The 14,979-nt window shown below is 45.7% G+C and overlaps 1 protein-coding gene and 1 non-coding gene across 2 annotated transcripts in view; both read left to right on the top strand.

Annotated features, from left to right (window-relative positions):
- The first annotated feature begins 8,246 nt into the window (after positions 1–8,246).
- On the top strand, positions 8,247–8,350 carry LOC121461586. Its single transcript, XR_005976202.1, has one exon. It is a non-coding gene; the product is annotated as a U6 spliceosomal RNA (small nuclear RNA).
- A 5,626-nt stretch (positions 8,351–13,976) lies between these two features.
- The window catches only part of Zbed4 (zinc finger BED-type containing 4), a 28,391-nt gene continuing 27,388 nt past the window's right edge, over positions 13,977–14,979 (top strand). Inside the window, exon 1 of the mRNA XM_041672574.1 lies at positions 13,977–14,072. The gene's annotated coding sequence lies outside the window, so the exon portion shown is untranslated. The remainder of the gene's footprint in view (positions 14,073–14,979) is intronic.

Below are 14,979 nucleotides of genomic sequence, written 5' to 3'. Positions count from 1 at the left end.
TGCTGAGAACTGTACCCAAGTAAGAGCAACAGTGTTTTTAACCACTGTGCCATCTTTTTACCACCTAAAATTAAAAATCAAAATAAAACAAAACCTAGGCATTGGGAAATTGAAGTATATTGAATATAGTAAAAAAGATACAACATATCAAAGACTGTGGACACAGGGAAATTTATTTTTATTTATTTATTTTTTTTGCTTTTTCGAGACAGGGTTTCTCTGTAGCTTTGGAGCCTGTCCTGGAACTAGCTCTTGTAGACCAGGCTGGTCTCGAACTCACAGAGATCCGCCTGCCTCTGCCTCCCGAGTGCTGGGATTAAAGGCGTGCGCCACCACCGCCCGGCCACAGGGAAATTTAAAAGCTAAACACATATCTTAGAAAAAAAAGAAACATGGCTGATGTGGGATTCTCTTCTGTATGCTGTGAATACCATTGGTTAATAGAGAAACTGTCTTGGCCTGTGATAGGGGAAAAGAGTAGAATTAGGCAGGGGAAAACTAGACTGAATGCTGGGAGAAAAAAGGCAGAGTCTAGAGATGCCATGTAGCCGCCAGAGGGGAAAGACACAAGCTGCCAGGTGGAACCTTACTGGTAGGCCATGAGCCTCATGGGTAAAATATAAAAAAATAGAAATGGGTTAATTTAATATGTAAGAGATTGCTAGGAATATGCTATAGTGATTGGCCAATCAGTGATTTGATTAATACAGTTTCTGTGAGGTTATTTTGGGAGTCTGGGTGGACAGGAAATGAACAAGTAGCCTCATACAACAAATTGGCACTCCAACGTGAGCTAGCTAAATCCACATAAAACCTGAGAAAGCTTGGAAAGTAATCTTAGACACTAAAACACAAAGTTTGGCTGCATATTTTTTTTTTCAGCTGGCAGCATGCTACAGCTCCCTTAAGAGAAGTCTTCCTGATTCATCAGTAGCAGAAAAAAAGCAGCATGGTTTTGAACCGGTGGCTTACCTGGGCCGTGCTGGCAGCACAAACTCTGGCTCTTTCATGAGGCTGAGCACATGAATGGGGTTTGTGGGCAGCATGCTGCAAGTTATTTGGTGACAGCATGGGCCAACTGGTTACCAGAGTTGAGGTGGTGAGGACAACTCCCACCCGGCAGGCTTAGAGGCAATAAATGGACCTCCACCATGCCAAACTAGGCAGAGCCAAAAGGTAAAGCAGCCTTAGTACTAGTCAAGCTGTCTAACGTTTTAAGAAGTGGTCCTGATCAAAAAAGATTACAGATACACAATAAAGATAGATTCAGATGAAAAAGACCTCTTAATGGGTAACAGTGTGTTTAAAAAATGTATGTAGGCTTAGGAAAGAGGAAAAAATAAACGAAAGAGACAGTAGATGTAATATAAAAGAATACAGACAGTTATAGATTAAAGGATTAAAGATAATAAAATAAATATTAAACTTGTAGAAAAAGTAATAGAGTAAGAAAAGCCATGTAAAGATGGAATATCACAGAGCCTAGATTATATATATTATTGTGTTTTCTTTAAATTTTTTGACTGTGAAGAAACTAAGTAGAGAGAGACATTTCATTGTATGGGCTGCTAAGATAAACCAACATAAAGGTATCTTGACTTCCAAATTTGGGTCTAAGGATTTGTTGCTTTGGGAAATAGGTTCTGCTTTTGTTTTTACAGATGAGAACCTGTGGATTTCTTTCAGACTAATGTGGTTTGATGTACCAAGACCCTCCCCAAAAATTACTTCACCCAACAAAAAAGCAGGAAGCAGTTTGGAGAGAACTACACCCAAATTCCCAAATATTGTTTATAAATGTTTGTTGACATTTGAAGAGGGATATGCTATAGAGATTTGCATTGGCATGGATCTTGATTTATTGATATAAATTTAAGGTCAATTTTGTTATACTGTGTTTATGTATTTCTGATCTTGATTAAGGTATTGTGTTCGTCCAGCTCATTTAAAAATGTAATGTATAATTAAGAAATATAGGTTAATAGATAATCATCTAGTCATGTTTAAGTTTTCTAGATTTATAGAGATATATTTTAATTAGTTAGGTAGTCTTCAACTTTCAGAGACCTTCAGAATATAGCATTTAAAGGGTTTTAATCTGCTCCTGGCAGCACCAATAGCTTCAAGAGGAAGATGGACAATGAAGAGGCTCTGTATGGAGTTTGCTAACCATTTGTGCAAGAAACTGCTCTTTACTGGACTGTTTGATGTTGTTCTTTATGAACTAGACATTCAGGATCCACAGAGAAATGACTACTGAAGCTGCCTAAAGAAGGTGAGACATGGGCTGGAGAGATGGCTCAGTGGTTTAGAGCACTTGACTACTCTTCCAGAGGTCCTGAGTCTAATTCCCAACAACCACATGGTGGCTCACAATCATCTGTAATGGGATTGGATTCCTTCTTCTGGTGTATACATAAAATACATGAATAAATAATTTTTTTTTAAAAAAGTGAGACAGCCCTTCAGGGTTCCTGCTTCATGAAATCGACTGTCAGACATTCTGCAGGACACAGAAGAAAGTGACTGACAAACAGCCAATATAGGCAGAACTGTCTTTGAAATTTCCTGCTTTGTGGAAAAGTTTGCTGGATCCTTGTGGGCCAGTAGGCTAAAGATGTTACAGAAGAGCTTTGAGTGACTGTCTAGGCAGCGAGATGTCTCTGTCAATTCTAGAGTTTTGGAAGTTGCTTACAATGCACTTTCTGTTTACTTAGGTAATATTATGTCATTCTGGAGTCTCTGATGGAGCTGAAGAATATATAGTTATAGTTTTCCTTAGTTATGATAAAAGATAAAGTAGATATCAATATTGTAACTGTAATTTTTGCTTGATACCTGTTTTGTAATTTTTCTTATTTCTTTTTTTTTTTCCTTTTATTTTTCGAGACAGGGTTTCTTCGTAGCTTTTGATTCCTGTCCTGGAACTAGCTCTTGTAGACCAGGCTGGCCTCGAACTCACAGAGATCCGCCTGCCTCTGCCTCCTGAGTGCTGGGATTAAAGGCATGCGCCACCACCACCCGGCTCTGTTTGTAATTTTTCTGTGTTAAAACCTTCTTTTTTATTTAAGCAGAAAGGGGGAGGTAATGTAGGATTCCCCTCTGTATGCTGTGAATACCATTGTTAATAAAGAAACTGTCCTCCAAAACCACAGAGAAACCCTGTCTCGAAAAACCAAAAAAAAAAAAAAAAAAAAAAAGAAACTGTCTTGGCCTGTGATAGGGCAAAAGAGTAGAGCTAGGTGGGGAAAACTAGACTGAATGCTGGGAGAAAGAAGGCGGAGTCAAGGAGAAGCCATGGAGCCACCACCAGAAACAGATATGCTGAAACTTTGGCAGCAAAGTTTCTGTGTGGTTATTTTGGGAGTCTGGGCAGCCAGGAACACACAAGTGGACTCCTACAACACATGGGCAGGCTTCATTGTGTATGCCTGTAATCCCAGAACTCAGGAGACAGAGGTAAGAGGATTGCTCCAAGTTCAATACCAGCCTGGTCTACATAATGAGTTCCAGGTTAGCTAAGCTTACATAGCAAGAACTTATCTCAAAAAGAAAGGAAACAGTATCTCAGAGCAATCCTGTCTCTGTCTCTCTCACCTCTCTCTCTCTTGAGAACCTAGACAAAGATGAGCAAAATTAACCCAAAACGAAAAGAATGAAATAAGATAGAAATCAGTGGAATTGAAAATGAGAAAAATCAAGAAATAAAAAGTTGATCCTTTAAAGTGACGAATAAAATTGATAAAATTCAGTCAAGGAAAGAAGACCAAGTATAGTACTGATATTGGGGAGACATAGGAGGTCAAATTCTGAAGCACCCACATCTTGTAAATCAAAAGGGAAGTATGATGGCTAATCAGTGTCTCTTGATGTGGTGCTTTGAATGAGAATGTTCCTGTATCTGCATGCTTCCTTGCCAGTAGCTGAAATGCTCGGAAAGGATTAGGAGGCCTAGCCTTTTTGGAGGAGACGTGTCGCCAGGAATGGGGTTTGAGACTTCAAAAGCCCAGTCCAGGACCAGTCAGTCTGTCAGTCAGTCAATCAGTCTGACTGTCTGTCTCTCTGTCTCTTTCTGCTGCCTATGGACCAGGATTTAAAGCTCTCAGCTACTTTTCTAGCACCATGCCTGCCTGTCTTCCTGCCACCATGCTCCTCACTATGGTGATAATGGATAACCCTCTGAAACTGTAAGCAAGCCCCCAATTGAATGCTTTCTTTTGTAAGAGTTGCCTTGGTCATGGTATCTCTTCACGGCAACCGAACAACAACTAAGACACTGGGTCACCCTACCCAGATATTTTAGTCAAGCATCATTTTGGTTTTTTGAGACAGGGTTTCTTTGTGTAAAATCCTTGGCTGCCCTGGAACTCACTCTGTAGACCAGATTGGGCTCGAAATCACAGATATCAACCCGCCTCTGCCTCCCAAGTGCTGGGACAAACATCATTCTGTATGTTCCTGCATGATTTACACTTAAATCAGTGAGCTCTGAGTGAACCAGATTGATCTCCATAATGTGGGAAGGCCTCTGCCAATTCACTGCAGGCCTGAATACAAGTAAAGGGAGCATCCCCAGAGCAAGAGGCTCCTTTTGAATGTATTCTGCAACACCAGCTACTTCTGGTCATATAGCAGATGGCCACTGGGCTCGAACTTTATTCAGCTCCTTCCTTAGTCTCCAGCCTCCTGGCCTCCCTCACTGGATTTTGGACTCATCAGGTCTCTACAATTGCACAGTCCTTAAAATATCTCTGGCTGGCCATATAACTCAATGGCATAGTGTGTGCTTGATTAATGTACAAGACCCTAACCCAGTTCCCAGCATTAGAACATTCTCTTTATATAGGGATCTGAAATAGGAGACACATGAGTGGGTGTGGTGGCACACACCTTTAGTTTCAGCACTTAGGAGGCTGAGGCAGGTAGATCTCTGAGCTCAAGGCCAGTCCAGGTCAGTCAGGGCTACACAGAGCAAACCTGTGTTGGAAACAAATTTTAAAAAACCACTACCAACACAAAAATTCTCCTAGAACTAGGGTTTGGAGAGAGAGGGCTCAGTGTTAGGTCTTAAGAAATCCCCCCCCCCCCCCAGTCTGGCATTTAGACAAAAGACAGCATTCCCTGAGGGACTTGAGAGAGTTCCTACTTGCTAAAAGGAGTCTTTCTCCTGTCTCTGGCAAAAAGGAAATGTCTCTTCCATTAGCCTAGCCTGTGGTGCCTATTAGCATACCAAGGTCTGTGTTAGCCTCTAGGCTCCCCCAGTCCTGGCTCACAAATCCTCCTGGCTGATCCACCCACTACCCTAAACCTCTCCAGCCCCCAAGTTTCCCTTCCCTTCCCCCAGCTTCTCTTTTTCTCCTGTATAACCCAGTCGTTTTGGCTACTTGTTCTCTTGGTCCTCTCTCCGTTCTCAGGAGCTCTCTTAGTTTCTCTCTCTTCCTCTCTCATTTCCCTCTCTCTCCTCTCATAGCCTAGTTCAGCCTGTAACCTTCCAGATGCCTCTGGCTCTATTTTCCCTCAAATCTACAATAAAACCTTCTCAACCCTAACTAGGAGCAGCCATGTCTTCATTTTCATTCTCTCAGCAGTTAAGAGCACTTGTTCTTCTTCCAGAGGAATGGGGTTTGATTCCGAGCACCCACGTCAGGCAGCAATACTTGTAACCAGCTGTAGGGTTTACAATTAGCCGATGCCTGTGGTGCCTATTAGCATATCAAGGTCCAATACTTGTAAACAGTTGTAACCAGCTGTAACCTGACACCCTTTTCTTTCTTCCAAGGAAACCACACACTTGTTCAAACATATATTCACATTTTTTTTTGAAAAAAACCTCCCAGAACTAATAAGTGACCTCAGCAAGTTCTCAAGACACAAATGACTTTTAAAATTTTTATTTATTTTGTGTACATGTAAGTGCAGGTGCTAGAATGTGTGTGGAAGTCAAAGGACAATTTCTACAGTGGCTTCTTGCTTTACAACTTGTTGAAGCAAGGTCTTTTCTCGTTTCTACTGCTCCACTGCAGGCTCCAGATTAGCTGGCCCAGGAGTTTCTGGGTAACTCTCTTCTCTCCACCTCCCACCTTGCTGTGGGAAAGCAAACAACCACATGCAACATTTACCAAGGTCTGGGGATGGAACCTGGGTCAGGAGACCAACACAGCTAGTACCTTCATATGAAGTACCATATTCCTGTCCTGCAAACAATATTTTAAAAAAGCAAATTTGATCTTCCTATTAGCAATACACATAGGGACACTGATATTTAAAAATACAACACATTTACAATGGTTTAAAATAAAATATTAAATATAAGTTTAACAAAATTCATATAATTTGTATATTGAAAACTATAAAACACTGATTAAGAAAACAAAGCTTGCGGGGACAGCAATAGCCGTGCATGTCTTTAATCCCAGCACTCAGGGGGCAGAGCCAGGTGGATCTCTGTGAGTTTGAAGTCAGCTGGTTTACAAAGTGAGTTCCAGGACAGGCATAGTTGTTACACAGAGAAACCCTGTCTCAAAAAACCAACATCCTTCCACTTCCCCCACCCCCAAAAAAGAAGTTTGGCAGTCCCTACGAGCTGCCACAAAGTTGCAATGAGGTTCACTAGGTCTGCCCACTTTTCTGTCTCCCAACTGAAACTATTCATTTTTCTTTCTTCTCTTTCTTGCAAATGCAGGCCAGAAGTATGCTTTTCTTTTTTTTTTTTTTTTTTTTTTTTTTGGTTTTTCGAGACAGGGTTTCTCTGTGGTTTTGGAGCCTGTCCTGGAACTAGCTCTTGTAGACCAGGCTGGTCTCGAACTCACAGAGATCCGCCTGCCTCTGCCTCCCAAGTGCTGGGATTAAAGGCGTGCGCCACCACCGCCCGGCCAGAAGTATGCTTTTCTTTACTCTTTTCTCTGAAGCTTCCCTCTCGCTCCATGTGGCTGCCCAAAACCAAGCCGCTGACCTCTGTGCCATCTTAACTCAATCAGTATGGCTTTTTCCTTCTCTCTTCTATTTCCCACCTTTGGGCAGTTATAGAGATTTACAACTTGCGTGCCCTGGGGTGTTTTTCTTTTAAATACTAATAAAATTCTCCCTTGATGTTAGAAAAAAAGAAAGAAAGAAAAAGTTCTAAATAGATCAATAAGACATAATATGTTCACGGACTAGGATACTCAAAATAATAAAAAAATCAATTTCCTCCAAATTTACCTTTAATTTAACCTAATTACTACAAAAAATCTGGGCAATATTTTTGGATAGATACAACATTATTATAAAAATGGCAGCTATAACAATTTTAGGAAAGGTGTATAAAGCAGGAAAAAGTTAGTCCACCTAACTTCTTTTTTTTTTTTTTTTTTTTTTTTTTTTTTTGGTTTTTCGAGACAGGGTTTCTCTGTGGCTTTGGAGCCCGTCCTGGAACTAGCTCTGTAGACCAGGCTGGTCTCGAACTCACAGAGATCCGCCTGCCTCTGCCTCCCGAGTGCTGGGATTAAAGGCGTGCGCCACCAACGCCCGGCTCCACCTAACTTCTTAAGGGAAGCTGAGGAAGGAGACAGGAAGGAGGAGGAGAGCAACCTAAGTATATCATACTTTATGTGAAGATTTAGTCAAACTGAACAAAGGATTTAAATAGAAATCTATTATCCTTTCCAAAAAGCACTAGCTGAAAGTCTCTGGCATCTAGAATTAGGCAATAATTTCTTTTTTTTTTTAATTTTTTTTTATTTTTCGAGACAGGGTTTCTCCATAGCTTTTGGTTCCTGTCCTGGAACTAGCTCTTCTAGACCAGGCCTCGAACTCACAGAGATCCGCCTGCCTCTGCCTCCCGAGTGCTGGGATTAAAGGCGTGTGCCACCACCGCCCAGCTTAGGCAATAATTTCTTTTTTTTTTTAAATACTTATTTATTTATTATGTATACAATATTTTGTCTGTGTGTATGCCTGCAGACCAGAAGAGGGCACCAGACCCCATTACAGATGGTTGTAAGCCACCACGTGGTTGCTGGGAATTGAACTCAGGACCTTTGGAAGAGCAGACAATGCTCTTAACCTCTGAGCCATCTCTTAAATGGAATATCAAAAGCATGATCTTAAAAAGGAAATATTGATAAATGGCACTTTAACCAAAGCTGAAGCTTTTACTCTACACAAGACTCTATAAGGAACTAAAAAGGTAAACTGAAGATAGGAGAAAATATTTGCACTCCGCCCATCTTGACAAGAAGATTGGCATACAGAATTTAGCTTTTCCAGGGCTCCACCCAGCAGCTCATATACTGAAAGTAAAAGGATACAAATATAAGCATGGCCCCCGTGCAAGGATGCCATGCAAATCCACGAAATGGTTCATGATTTAAAAAAATAAGAATTTCTTTGCCGGGCAGTGGTGGCACGCGCCTTTAATCCCAGCACTCGGGAGGCAGAGGCAGGCGGATCTCTGTGAGTTCGAGACCAGCCTGGTCTACAAGAGCTAGTTCCAGGACAGGCTCCAAAACCACAGAGAAACCCTGTCTCGAAAAACCAAAAAAAAAAAAAAAAAGAATTTCTTTAAAACTCAACAGACGCCGGGCATGGTGGTGCATGCCTTTAATCCCGGCACTTGGGAGGCAGAGGCAGGCGGATCTCTGAGTTTGAAGCCAGCCTGGTCTACAAAGTGAGTTCCAGGACAGCCACGGTTACAAAACATAAAAACCAAAACCAACCAACAAAACAAACAAACAAACAAACAACTGAAACCACTCAGAAGGTTGTGGAGGCTCACACCTTAACAGTGAGGTGAAAGCAGGTGGATCTCTGTGAACTCAAACAGTAAAATCCTATCTCAAAGCTGGGCGGTGGTGGCGCACGCCTTTAATCCCAGCACTCGGGAGGCAGAGGCAGGTGGATCTCTGTGAGTTCGAGGCCAGCCTGGTCTACAAGAGCTAGTTCTAGAACTGGCTCCTCGAAAAACCAAAAAAAAAAAAAAAACCCTATCTCAAAAAACAAAACAAAAAGTAATTTCTGCGATACCATATACCTATAATCTCAGTACTCAGAAGGCTGAAGTAGGAAAATCACTGCAAGCTTAAAGTCAACCTGGAATACTTAGTAAGACCCATTCTCAAAACCAAAATCAAAAGCAAGGCATGGTTGTACAAGCCTTTAGTAGAGCAATCAGGAGAATCAGCTTGATCTACAGTGAGTTCTAGGCCAGCCAAGACTATATAGAGAAATCCTGTCTCAAAATGAACAAACAACAAAATGTCAACAATATCTTTTGAAAATTTTATTTTCATCTTGGAAAACAAGTCCGAACCAAGGCCTCTAGAAGCTGTTGTCTTTCATGGGCCTATCTGAATCTTCAGTATCCACAGTCAGTCCAGCTTTCCCATGGAGCCCGTTATCCTTCCCCCACAGGGACCCTGTAGCAAACCCTCAAACCCCCACTTCCTTTGCCCCTTCTCCCCATTCCTGCATAGGACCCTTGTACTTGAATACTTCCTAAGAGTTCCCTCCAGAGTACACAAAACCCCATCCCAGTCACATGACCTTTCCTTGGCTGCTTAAGTTCTTTTGGTGCTTCTCACTGCTACTAAAAACCTTTGCCTGTCCCTAACGCCCACATTTCTCTCTCACCTGAGCTTATCAGCATCTCTAGCTACTTATCTCCAGCTTCCTCAGAAGGTAGTTCTTCTCCAAACAGTGCCAATTTTATCACCTCGGGTATCTCAGTGATCTCACTGCCTCCATATTACCCCAGTGGTTATCCAAACATTTCCCATCACCTGCATGCATACCTTGTCACCTGTCCCCAGAAAGGGGCTCCAAACCCAGCCAGCACTCCAGTGAGGCAGACAACCATAAGGAATAATTTGGCAACCTGGGACTCTACTTGGTTTACAGTATGCACACAAACCTTTTATAATGCATTTAACAGCTTAGGACTCTCACCTGCACGTACTATGCATACACACACACACACACACGCACACACACACACACGCACGCACGCACGCATGCAAGCACACGCACGCACGCACGCACACGCACACACCCCTCTGAGCACTGTACCTAGCAACTGCGCAACCTAGGCTTCTCTTGTATTTAGCTACAAACACACTCCACTCTGAACAATAGAATATGTTTCTCTTCTCCTTTAGGACCATCAAACTTGACAAACATGTTCTCAACACACAGGTGCAGAGGTAGTGGAGTGATCTAACCTTGACTGGTTTGGGCACACATACAATAAAGCAAACTATCTCCTCTAAGTGAACTTTTAAGGAGAATCTACTTACCATCTAATGTCTGTGAATAATTGGGTGTGGACAAGATTAAAATCAGATGCACTATGAGAAAGAATATATACAGCATTAAAGTTTATGATTCACTCTATCAAGATAAAGAACCATGTCACAGATCTCTCTAGTAACCAAACTCTCTTGAACTCCATAAAAGGAAGCCCTATGGCTTACAGGTTAAGAGCACTTGCTGGTTTTGCCAAGGATTTCATTTTGGTTCCTAGTATCCACATGGTGCCTCACAAACATCTGTACTTCTAGTTCGAAAGGATCTGAGGTCTTCTGGTCTCTATAAGCACTGCATGCAGGCGGTACACAGACATACATGCAGGCAAAACACTCATACATTTTTTGTTTTTGTTTTTTATTTTTGAGACAGGGTTTCTCCATAGCTTTCGGTTCCTGTCCTGGAACTAGCTCTTGTAGACCAGGCTGGTCTCGAACTCACAGAGATCCGCCTGCCTCTGCCTCCCGAGTGCTGGGATTAAAGGCATACGCCACCATAGCCCGGCGACTTTTTTTTTTTAAAAGGGAAATTGTGTCCTTGAGTGTCTTCACTCGTGTGGTCCATTATTCTCTTGCAATGTGTTCTGAATAGTTCTATTATTTGAATGAAATTTCCTTGCTACTTTATCATCTGTGTGGGCTTTTATTTCACTCTTAGAGATTTTATGTATTTTATGCATATGAGTGCTCTATCTGCCTGTACACCTGCATGAAAGAAGAGGGCTTCAGATCCCATTGTAGATAGTTTTGAGCCACCATGTGATTACTGGAAATTGAACTCCTTTTCATTTCACTCTTGAACTAGGGACCAAGAACCTGGAAACACTTAGCCCAGTATTCTCTCCAGTGCGAATATCTGCACTCCTTCCTGTTATCTGGACTTCTCACCCCTTCATTTAGGTAGTTTGGCCATCAGGGTGGCTCATCCCTGGCTGCCCATCTGGACAGAGTTGGTGTACCATCAGAGCAGGGAGCTGTGGTGGATACAGCTCTTCCCAACCCGCTCCATTTCTCAGATGGGAAACAGAGGCCTCACCTAACATAAGCAGCAGGGCTGGGAGGGTGAGTGACAGAACTAGAACCCAAGCCCAGCATAGGTCAGTATCCTGGCCAGAGTTCAAAGCACGCCGTTGATTGGGGCCTGCACTTTCCTGTTAAAACCTGTCATATGGTTCATGCTGTCAACTTGACAGGCTCTAGAACTGCCTAGGACACAAGCCTCAAGGCAGACCAAGGGATAATTTAGGCCAGCCTCTGGGCGTGCCTGTGAGGGATTATCTGATTAGGCTAAATTGAGAAGAAGACTCACTCTAAAGGAGGGTTTGGGTCTCAGTCCCCACACTCACTGGTCTCTTCTTCCTGACTGCAGACGCAAAGTGACTAGTTGCTTCATGATCCTGCCACGCCTTCCCTGCCAGGATGGGCTGTACCCTGGTACTGTAGGCCGAAATTAATTCTTTCTGCCTTGTTTTTGTCAGAGCAGTTGATCACAGCAAGAGAAGAGCAACTAATCCAGCATCCGTGTAATTCCCATAAATCATCAGTGTCTTTGGACTATTTAGTGACCACTGGTGTAGCTCCAAGACTCCAGGGATCAGGACAGCCATTCTGGAGCAGACTGTGAAAGCCCTTGGGGGCTCCTTCATACATGGAAACAGGGGCCCGGACTTCTACCCTTGAGCAAGAAGGAGGCAAACACCTCCTCATATAAGAAGTCTGACAGGCACTCCCTTTATGGGCCCTAGAGCAACAGACCCTCTTCTTTTGGGTGGTTCTGTGGAAGCTGAGATGCAAGAAGTCACGACTAGACCGTTTCTCCAGGACCCAAGGGGATTCCTGTGCTGAGGTTTCAATCTTCCTGGAAATCAGGTATAAATACAGCCACACCAGCCAGTTTCTGGCCAGCCACAGCTCTGCCTGCTCCGGCCTTTCCCAGGGACAGTTACTCTCAAAGGGCTCATGCCTTGCCTGCCTGTAGCATCCACTTCCTCTTTGCCAGGCTCACTGCCTCACTCTGACATAGTCAATAAGAGCCATATAGGATTTCAAAAGTTGTCTTCGTCTTTTGCCATTCTTTGCTTGCCTTTTATACGGTCCTTAGGGACATGCGAATGTGCCCTGGCCCTCCAAGACCCCTGGACATCTTGACACTATGCAAGTCACCAAAGGGGAAGCCTGTTCTCCGCACACCCGGCAAGCAGCCTCATTGCCCTTCTACTTCCCTTTTCCGTCTTCCCCTGTAGAGTTTGGGCAGGGCTAGGAGCACTAAGAGCACCCAGCCTGCAGGGCCATCTCTAGGTGAACAGTTTGGGCAGTTGTTTCAGCACAAAGGGAGACAAACAAGCCTCGTGCTGGACTGAGACACTCTGGACAAATGCTCACACTCTCTCCTAGCTATTTTACTTGTTTCAGGCCCTACTTTTAACTGTACACCCCAAGAATTCATGTGTAGAACAGTTCTAGAGCTTCTAAAATCCTTCGTGAAGCTATGAGATGTGGGGTGGGGTGGATTTGGGGGACAACATGAAGAGGTAGATTACTGAAAATTTCTGTACCCTACAGGAACCTGCAATCTGAGGACATCCACCCAGAGCTGTCTAGGGTGTTCCCTATCTAGCCTGATATGGACCCACCACCTTCAAAAACACACATCAGCTGCCCTGAATGGAAGGCAGAGAAGCCAGACTCGGGGTTCTAAGCAATTGATTGATGGGCCACAGGTTCCATCCGCAGTGCACGGGCAGCCCAAACCACCTTTCCTTCAAGCCTCATCCTTTAGCCTTGACACAGAATTCCAAAGCATCTCCATTGACTTACGACTGAGCATCAGGGCAAGCAAGCTGCTTCAACCTGTGACAGCTGCCACCAACCCCGAGCTGTGCTCATAATCCTAAATCACAGAAAAAACTCGCCCCAAATCGCAAAACGAGTGGAGGATAGAACTTCCGCAAAAAATACCAAGCTGTGGTCTCAAGTGTCATCAGAGAAGGATTTCTGGGCCAAATTCCCCCTGTAGAAATTACTTGGTCCGCCCAGGAATATGAACTGGGGCTTTCAACCACAAACTCCATATTCCTTTTACCCAAACAGGGCCCCCGGCCCTGTGCAGCGAGCACCTGCTGCGTCTAGCCTCCACCCATGGGCTACCGGCCGCGCGCACGCTCCGTGCGGACGCCCATCTCGACCACAAGCCCGGAAGCCCCGCGGCCAACCGTTGGGAGGGCGCTGGACCACCACTAACGGCCCAACCCGGAGAAGAAACCGCGGTGGCCGAACGTTCGCAAACGTGCAGCAAGTCTAACAAACCGCCGCGTCGACTGCGCCTGCGTAGTCTGTGGACGAAACCCTGCCGGGGGCAGGTGCGCCGGACCGCGCTTGCGTGGTTGGACGGAGGAGGCCGGCACCAAGGCCCAGTGCGGGAGACTGCGCCGGCGAACCCGTCCTCCGGGAGGGGGGGGGGCGACGGGAGACTGCGCCTGCGTCGTCTTCGCGGCTCCGCCCCATGTGCCTTGCCCAATGGGCTCAAGCCCACCCCGCGGTCCTCTGGGCCCAGCCCAAGGCGGGGCAGGTGCTCACTGATTGCGCTTGCGCGCGCCAGCCCCGCCCCGGACCCCGCCCCCGACCCGCGCGGGGCCCTGGGAGGGGCGCAGCGTCCGGCGTCGTCGCGGGCGGCGGGGCTGGGGCGGCGGGAGGGGCGGCGGGGGCAGACAAAGCGGCTAATGAATGGGCGCGCCCGTCGCGCTGTCCGCAGCCCGCGGGCCCGCGCTGCGCCGCTCGGAGCCGGCGCCTCAGGTGAGTGTGCGCGGGACGCTTCAGCGGCGTCTTCGACGGCCGGCGCCGCGCCAGGGTCGGGGACCGCGCCATTGTCCGTGCGCGGCGGGCCGGGCGGGGGCTGCGTCCCGTCAGTGCACCCGGCCGGGCCTCTGACAGCTGTGCCTCGCGCCCCCGGCTGGCCCAGGTCGCGGAGAGGAGCGGCAGCGGGACGCCCCGAGTGATCTTTCATCAGGTGCCCGGCTCCCGCCACGTCGTGGCACCCCCAAGCCGGTGCCGGTCGGCGTGCGTGTCCAGGAAGGGGCGCCGGCAGCCTGTGCGGCGGTGACACGAGTCGGTGTCACGCTTCTTGGTGCCTGGCTGTAGCGTGTGCTTCTGGGTCTGACTACCGAGGCTTTCCGAACACAAACTTAACTCACGCCTTGGCTCCGCAACGTCCTCCTGCTCTCAGTACCTGCCGTCATTTTTTGTTCCTTTTGTCCTTTTTGGGCGACCCACTCGTCTCTGCTGGGATGGCTGCGGGTCCTCGCTCTGTGTGAAGGTTCTCACGAGGCTCGTGCGCTAGTCCCTGCAGCTAGGAGCCTCAGGAGGAGCTGCTGTCGCTATTCTGGTGTTTATAAAAGGGGAAGTCATTTGTTTTGAAGTTAATTAGGATAAGATTAAGTGCCGTTTTTTAAAAAGACACTTCTGGCTTCGTAAAACCAGTCAGCTATGGCAAGTGCGTTCTTGTGACTTTGTAGAAAGAAAGGATTCCCCCCCCCCCTTTTACATCGTGGTGATAAAATTAAGACTTAAGTTTTTGAGAAAGTGCTATAGATAATTCAAGTTTTGGCTTGAGTTAATTTCACGCTAAACCAAAATTGAGAGGAAGCTACAAGTTTGACGCTACACCAAAGGATCTCAACCTGTGGGTCGCGACCCGCAGGGG

This window comes from Microtus oregoni, unplaced genomic scaffold (genome assembly GCF_018167655.1).
Source record: "Microtus oregoni isolate MIOR12 unplaced genomic scaffold, Mior012 000022F_ref0000154, whole genome shotgun sequence".
NCBI lineage: Eukaryota > Metazoa > Chordata > Mammalia > Rodentia > Cricetidae > Microtus > Microtus oregoni.
The sequence above is the reverse complement of the archived record's forward strand: the minus strand, read 5'-3'. Positions and strand labels throughout refer to the sequence as shown.